Genomic DNA, 9,115 nt, shown 5'->3' with positions numbered 1-9,115 from the left:
TGCAGTGTCACTAGCGCACTCTCGGGTCTTTTATCATTCTGCAGAGAGGGGCCCCGTCCTCTGAGTAACCCTCATTATATCTGAGCTAATGTTGGGGATGAGGATGTTCAAGTGATAAAGCACCATCACAGTCTTTCATTATACAGAAAGAGAAACAGACTCGGTGGGATTGTGCTCGACCTATAAAATAAATGCAATGGACAGAGAGTAACTTCTATTTTAGCGCCTGTGCCATATCCTGCTGTCTGCAGGATGCATTTCAGAGGGGAGACATGTTCACTCTTTGACCATGGGATGGCAGTCTTGATATTCTGAAGACCCAGTCTGCTGTTGGTTGTTTTCTACATCATTAGCGCTCTCACTATCCTTTCCACTACTAGGCTTCATTCAGCGGTGGCTATTGACTGACTGAATGTCACTGAATGAATGTTTGTCATCCCTTATTAAACAATGAGTTCATGCAAAATTAACAAATAGTTTATAATTATCTGGATGTTTACCTGTTCATTATTACATGGCATCACATCATTAGTAATAACATTAGTTCAATCTTTGTGTTTTATTTTTATATATCAAGAACAAACAAAGTTAACTTTACCTGTTGCACATAAAACATTTGCTGACACAATGTCAAGACAAAACAACTTAAAAACACACACAGTCAGTTGTTGTTATCAACTTCCACACAGATCTTTAACATCTTTAACACACAAATGACAAATTTTACCATATATTACCATTATTCATTAGTCACTTTAGAACTAAGCTGTGCATTGCCGCTGCGCTGTCAGAAGAAGAAAGCAAACCTATCTGGACTGTCATGAAACAACAGCCCATTCTTCTGTACCTGCACTGTATGGCTGGCAGTAATAGCAAAACTATCAGCGGCTTCACTGCAGCACAAATGACTGTCAGTGGGAGAAAGAAAGAAATCCTATTTGAACTGTCTCTTATTTTCTCTGCTGCTCCTCCCTTTTAAAAAGAGTGTGGTGGTATCTCAGCACTTGAGACTGGTCAGCACCATATCTTTCATTCTTTAATGAACAATTAGATATAAAGTGTATATGATCAAACTAGGGTATTAGTTGATTAGAATTAAATGATACAGATAACGTGTGTTTGTCTTTATAAATACATTCATCTTCATGGATTTGAATGTTTTCCATTACTTTTTTGTACTTTTTGTTCTAATTAGAAAGTTTTTAACATTTATCTTTCAAATTCATTCCTTATTAAAGTGTTCTCATATTCCCTGATTGATTCTCATGCAAGTATTTCTTGTGAAATACTTTATTTTGAAATGTCTACATTGGAGGTGCTGAATCCTTCAGAGTGAGTTTCCCAACCTAGAGGTCAGCCCCCTCCAAAGAGTCACAAAATAAATATGAGGGGTCGTAATGGTAAGTAGGGTAGGAAAAACACAAAGTTCTGCAACACAAATTTGTTTAGACTTTGGAATGAATCTTTGATTCTTCTTTTTTTAATAGTGGAAAGCTTTAGTTCTTGGAATCTCTTTGAATATTTGTCTTTTTGAAAATAATTACTTCAATGAAACCATCTGAGACGTTTAAAGAGAAAAACTCTCTCTGGTGAAACATGGGGCCCAAACCAGAAACTGCTTTTATATAAGTAGTCACAGCCAAAAAGTTTGTAAATCACTGCTTTAGAGGCTGGCTGTATGTGCAACACGTCCTGATATATAAATGACAAAATATGTCGATTGTCAAGTCTCCCAAACAGACTGTTGGAAAGTACAACGACATATATGACCGTTGGCAAGTAGTACCAGTCCAGCGACAGGCTTACTGGACCTACTGACCTAAGTCACATGACGTTTAACATGTGGATAACGTTGTGAAACGGTTGTAGTTTGGTTAGGTTTAACTACTTGGTTAGGTTTAGGAAAAGATAATAGTTTAGGTTTAAATAAATAGAATATGTAAGTCATGTAAGTCAAGTGGCACAAGTCTTCTACAAAATGTTATTTAAAGAGGTGGTATTATGCTCATTTTCAGGTTCAAAATCTTATTTAGGGGTTGTACCAGAACAGGTTTATATGGTTTAATTTTCAAAAAACACCATATTTTTCTCATACTGCACATTGCTGCAGCTCCTCTTTTCACCCTGTGTGTTGTACGCTCTGCTCTTGAGCTACAGAGTGAAGCATCTTACTTGTACAAAATCTTTGTTGGGAGTTGCACATGCGCAGTTCCCAGGTAAGGACTACTAGCCAATCAGAAGCAGAGAAGGGCGGGTCGTAAGAAACAAGGTAGTGTGATCCAAATCAAAGCCGCTTCAGACCGTAACCTAGCAGATGGTATAAGTTACTCACAAGTCCACAACATCATTGTTCCACATCTTACCATTAGGACTAAACGTTGAACTGTTGCCAGTGTTCTGATGATCTATGCTGCCTTGCCGAAAAATGCTACCATAGCGCAAATCGATAGACTCGACTGTACTCGGCCCTGCTCCGTTTTCCGTAGCTTGTCGTCATAGCGACACCACACACAACTGCCGCGACGTAATGTTCAATGCGACACACACACCAGCGATCCACACAGCTTTCTCTTTTGAAGTTAAAACGTTTCAACATTACTCAGAATGTAAAGACAGATAAGCGGTATGAAAACCTTCCAGCTGTGTTTTCGTCTACCGTTGTTGCTGCAGCGGTCTGTGTGACGGCGGGAGCAGAGGGCTCTGTGAGCTGGCCGGCCTCACACGCCTCACACGCTCCTCCCGCGGGTTGGTACAGGCTTCCCCCGCAGCCACTTGCGGAGCTCCTCAACTCTGACAATATTCAAGCACATTTTTGTTCCGCCATCACTTCTCGTAAAACTGTCAATATTCGAAATGTACACAGCTGTGTACACATAACTCAGTGTTTCCCACAGAAGGACAGTGTAACTGTGGCGCAGCTATATACAGCATGCTAGCTTCGAAAACCCAGCTGTATTCTAACGTTAACTTAGCTCTCCTTATTAGCTAGGCTCCTTACATACTTGCTAATAACTTTTAACTGCTGGGTCTCCGACATTGACAGCGTGTTTGTACAGATTTGTGCAGCTGTGTTACGGAGGGAGAGAGAGCGAGAGGATGTGCTGCGCAAATATGCGCTGCCTGCAGCTCAACTACGATTTTAAATAGGCCTAGGCCGCCACAAATAAATTAACGCTTGGGAAACACATTAACTTATCTGCTCATGTTCAAACCTTTCTGCACATTCAGAATCTCTCCCACATATCTAAGTTCTCTGACATGTAAAGAAAAAATGTCGTAATGGGAGACTTAACATCATTAGCCTATTTAAAGAGAATTCATAATATTTTACTACATGCCCTATACTGCATTATGTCACTGATTCGCTGGAAGTATCCCCTTGACTGTCTAACAGACAAAACTGAATGAGACAAGGAGGTGCTCATGCAGGGGGAAAACGAAACTAACCGACAACACCTGTGATCAGACAGAAAGCTCACGAATAATATTAATATGTTGCCCTCTGCTGGCTAGTAGAGGTAATGGAATAATATAATGGAATAATAACTTCAGCACCTCTGCCGCTTACAATCCCCAACAGAGCAAGACAGGTCTTCAGTTTTTAACGTTACATTTTTAAAGCCTACTGAAATTACTGTATATGTCAGCTTTGGCACAAACTAGTGTTGTGTCGTTCAAAGAACGTTTCTTTCATAAGACCTAATCGTGTGTATGACTTGGGAGGAACCGGTTGTCTCAGTGAATAATTTGTTAATTTTCACGCATGAAAGTTCTTGGACTTGTTCACTCGTCACACGGCAGCTGCATTGTCACGTGACAGCTCAGCTACAGGGCTGTGGTAAGCAGGCAGCACAGGAAACAGAACTGATTAGTTCACGACTAATAACTGTGGGTCTCTAGGTCTGAGTCGTTCATTTGTCACGTGACAGCTACTGTGGAGCAGGAATGAACGACTCGTTCAGCGCTCACATGGGTCCTCAGTCTTTCATTCACTCTGCAGGCTGAGTGACTGCCAGCGCCAGAGAATGAGAGGCAGGTCGGCTGTCAGGTAACAGTCACTGGACTGATATATAGCTATTTTGTTAATTATGTGACATTTTATAAATCACAACGTTATTACAGCGCAGTGATGTTGTGCTAAGTTATAGTTTTAACACAGCCGCACCGTAACTTTAGTCCTGCTAGTGTTTAACATTACAGCTAACAGCTGATGAGAGTTGTTCTGGGTCCGCTCCACTTCAGAGCCCTGACAGGTTTCTACCAGGAGCTGGATTACCTCCGAGGTCGTCTCCTCTCCAAAATAAACAGATCCGGTCATTAAAACATTAAAACACAGCCATGTAGCAACGTTAGCGTTAGCCCTGAAACAGCTAACAACTGATCCAGGTCCGCCAGAGAACGCAACGTAACTTTTCCTTTTTATTTACCAACAGAGTCGTGCTGTTGTTTCACAGCTCGTGACTGGTGAACAACCTGGCAGTGTTTGAGCGATGTGCTCGTGTGTTTCTCTGTCTGCAGAATCTGGACCTGATGTGGCCCATTCTGCGTCCAGAACTGCCAAACTGCTGCATTTATATAATGTGTTAATATTTCTCTGTTCCTCTCTCTGTGCTGGAGTTCTTTAAGAACTTGGTGGCTTGATCCAGATTATTATTAAATTGGTTGAATTTTAATAAGAGTGTGTTTATTCATATAGTGTATCAAGCTTATTACTTCAATATATTTACTGCAAATCTGATATTAATATTTTACTCATGATAGGGACGTTAGGCTGCTGTATGAATGAGCACTTTAGAGATAAAGATAGTAATTATATACATAAGCCTTTTATATTGCTGGTCTGGTTGTCTACTCGGGAAAGATTGTGAAAATGGAAGGGTGTAGGCGGAGTAATGGTGATTACATATTGACAACATATTTCTGTGGTTTTTACATGGTTTGAATTTGGTTGTGGGCCCAGAGGGGTTTATATAATGATGACATACAGTAATGAAGAGGTGAATTTGGGCGTTATACTTTGTAAAATAAAGCAAGCCAGACAGCCTTCCGTGTTTGAGAACGGCACTGTTTTTTAATCGCCCACTAGATGGCTGCAGCGCCGCAATGACCAGCCTAGTTCAAATGAACAAAATGACTCAAAAAAAGATTAGTTCATTTTAATGAACGAGATTTGAATGAATGAGTCTGTCAAAAGACTCGAACTTGCCATCACTAGCACAAACTGTCTGCGACTCAGCGCGAGGTGGGTCCACGTCACTCGCTGGTGATGCAGCAAAGTTGCTTTCATGGGTGAGTCTGACAGCGGAATATCCCTCTTGTAAATGTGTAACCACTACAAGATGTTTGCGGTGTATTGCTCAGAGAAATAAACACTTTTCCACCAAGAAAGAGAGCTTCAATTTTCCAGAGTTTACACAGTAAACGCCATGTGGGTAACATTTTACAGATGATAGTCTTCCCATTCCCGTGAAGGCAGCACAAAGCTGCACCACAAGTAGCTGAAAAATACACAGTCTCGTCCAGTCGCAGTGGACTAAACTGGCAGGTTTTAATGTTGCTGACCACAGTTTTTTGCAAGTAGTTTAAAGTTTAAACTCGTATTGTTGTGAATCTTAAGTGTAAACTCGCCTTAGAATTTCCAACCAACAAACCCCCAAAATGCAGCTCAGCGGCCCCTCTTCCAAAATATTGCTTCCAGCGCCCCCCATCGTGATGTTTGTTTTCACTCTGGAATTCAGGAGTTTTACCTGGCTAGGTGTTAAAATCCAGGTTTTATTTCAGATGTTTTCAGTTTTATTTATATAGCACCAATTCATAACAAAGGGCATATCATATCAAAAAGTTGACCCCCCCCTTGGTTGTCACTGTATAATTCGCACACTGGGTGTGAGTGTGAATGGTTGTTTGTCTGTATGTGTCAGCCCTGTGATGGACTGGCAACCTGTCCAGGGTGTACCCTGCCTCTCGCCCAGTTTCAGCTGGGATTGGCAAGGATAAGCGTTTATAGATAATGGATGGAAGGATATCAACTTTTTCTACAAGGGACTCAAATCTCAGACTTCAGACCTCTCCCGAGCGACAGTCCTGAGTTTACTTCTCTCTTCCACACACCCCACCACCCTCTGTACTTTACATTCTTCATACGTCACCTCACTTCTTCTGCTGCTAGAGGTCGCAGCCTAGCTAAAAACATAAAAAAAGGGTTCTGTATATAATAATCGACTTATACGGCCATTTTTCTGATGAGGACAGGCTGATATGTGTCAAATCCTCATGGATAATTAATAAAGACTCTGACATTTTGCAGCATAAAGGCTGAGCTTTAACTCATTCTGTAAAAGGCAGTGCAGACACTTCCAGTAAGTCAGTTAGTGGTGCTGAGTGCTTTTTCACATTTGGTCTACAAGAACAGGTTATGTTTTACGAGTCAGTTCTTGATTCATGAATTCATATACAAGGGTTCAACTTCTGGCAGCTATTGAAGTATAATGATGTATCAGTTTGTCATACATTAAGAAACAGTTAATGAAATGTCCTGAATAACTTAAACCAATCCCCAATAATGGACTTGCATAGCTGTGAAAATATGCCAATGATTGTCAGGATATTTCTTTTGATAGTTAGAAATTAAAATTGGATGTTAAAGCAAACAGTGTGAATTACATTATGTCACACAGTACATTACATGAGTGCCTAAAGTTGCAGGTGATGTGTTAAATGAAGCCCATCACATCTCGAGCGGAACTGATCTTGGATGAGCTATTACAACCTGACAACTGGAACATGCTGGAAAGAAAGATCCATTTAGCCTGAAACATGTATTTCCAATAATAAACGGCAAAATTGTTGGTACCATTCAAGGGAAAATTATTACTGTTGTTTGTGATTTACAAAATAAGCATGACTCACTGTACCTCCTCTGTAATTTAGAATTAATTTTGAAAAGACTCACCAAACCTGCTTCATAAATTGAGCTTTGACCCACTGTCAGCGTGGTGAGAGTAGCAAATGTTGACTGCACAATGAAAGTTATAATCCTAACAGTTTTCACATGTGTCTATTTTGATGTTATTTTTTACTCTGTAATTCCAGCTATATGCTGTTTATGAAGTCGTCCATTTACTGCCGTAAACACTGTTTTTCCTGGCATCAATCTCCTGGTGCCACGGATGTAATACATGCATTTTCACTTTGGCTGAACAGACAAAGAAAAAGACATCTAGTACCACATAATGAAAATATGCTGCTTACCTTTAAATCTATTTTGGTGGGAGCTTAGCTTTTGTTGTTGTTCTTGAGGATTTCAAGGCTGGCTTGCCATTTTGAAACCAGGATAACAATGAGAGTGCTCCACATTTTAACAAACTACAAATCCCTTGCATTAAATGAATAGTTTTACCACTTTGTGTGTTTCATCTTTTAACTGGCTGCAGAATCAACAAATTACTGAACCATTATTTTATTTTTTTTACTCTTAAAATGATTAGTTACTGAAGTCAACATGACAAGTGCACAACGAAAAGAGAAACACTTATTATCTCATTGAGGCAAGGCTGATAATTTGTACTTCCCCTCACTCAAACCAATTCAAAAAATTTCAAACTAGTTATAATGATCGTCATACACCAATTAAAGAGGTCAACTCACACACCAGTGAAACTGTTCAACATAGACCTGTTAACACTGTCAACATACAGTGTTTTTTTTGTTTTTGTGTGGGTGGAGGGTATGAAGAGCACTTTTTCTTTGTTTACTTAAATCCTGTATTTAATTATTCTGTAAAGTTTACTCCCACTCTCCCCGTTTAGCATGTATAAGCAGTAGTTTATATAATCATTAATATATGTTATAACAATACTGCTATTATACTGGTGAGCAGATAGAAATATATTTTAAGTGTTTATACACAATATTTGTCAGCAATTACAACTTCTCCTATGAACACATCTGCTTACAACTACATTATAGTGTGTTGAAAAAACCTTTATTAATTGTTTATAATGCTTATAAATGCTAAATGGTGGAGGTGGTGGTGTTAAATATTTTATGTGGTGATGCCAGAAAGGCAAAGCAAAGATTAATGTGATCCTTACCAGCATAATGTATGTTACCCACAACAGCTTGCATGTATGAAAGCCTTCCCTTTCAGCTGACTAACTCCTTGTACAGTCATCAGATATCTGCAGTCTCTAATTTGAGTGTCAAAGTGTAATTATAGACGCCATATCCACTGTGGTTAGCTTGATTAATTCTAGGCAGAATAACAAAACAAACGTCTGTGCTCAAGTGCACATTGAACTGTTTGCTTGGGACTCTCTCAGTGCCAGTTTATCCATTCGCAAAATGTAAAACTATATTCTAATGGACTCTAAACAAGTCAAGTTAGGTGTGGTGGGTCCTTGGTGAAAACAAAGCTGTCACCCCCAGCCACATACAGCAAATGATCTTAATAAATTTTAGAGTCACTTTGAGCCAACCCTCACATTCATATAGAATGGCGGGTAAGCAAAGCAGCTTTGTGGCTAAAAAGCCAAGCCAGGTTTATCTTTTTACACTGCAGGATGATAAAGGAACCAGTGTTCATTTATTGACGATCTTCATCAAACCCTGTAAGTGCCATGAACCATGTTTTGCTCTTATTTACAACTGCGCCATATTCACTGCAATAAGCCTCAAGGTCTTGAAGGTTTTCAACGCATTTTTCTTTTGACGTTTCAAATATGACAGCATCATCTATTTACATTTTCGCTGTTCATTCATCATTTCATACCAGTATGTCTACAAACAACACAAAGAGGAGATCCTTGTTGCACACCTAGGGTGGATGTAATTATGGTGGATCCAGAATACATGTCGTTACACTGGACACGTGATCATTGACAAGGTCATTATGGAAATTGACAGTTTATGCAAAGGCTAAAATAAGCTGTTGTTGCACTATTTGTTATTAAGCTGTCATGGTAGATTTCTTGCTTTGTGGGTCGTTAATGCTCACCACTTTTTAAAACAAATTTTAACTGAAAAAATACCTGGATTTCTTAAAAGAAGCAGATAGTTTTGGTCTTTTGTTTGATGCACACAGGACACTGCCTGTGCAGTAAACAAGGCCCTCTTG

This window comes from Micropterus salmoides, unplaced genomic scaffold, assembly GCF_014851395.1.
Source record: "Micropterus salmoides isolate LMB-PRFRI ecotype aquatic unplaced genomic scaffold, ASM1485139v1 Ms_hic_scaffold_15, whole genome shotgun sequence".
NCBI lineage: Eukaryota > Metazoa > Chordata > Actinopteri > Centrarchiformes > Centrarchidae > Micropterus > Micropterus salmoides.
This window is presented reverse-complemented; position numbering follows the sequence as displayed.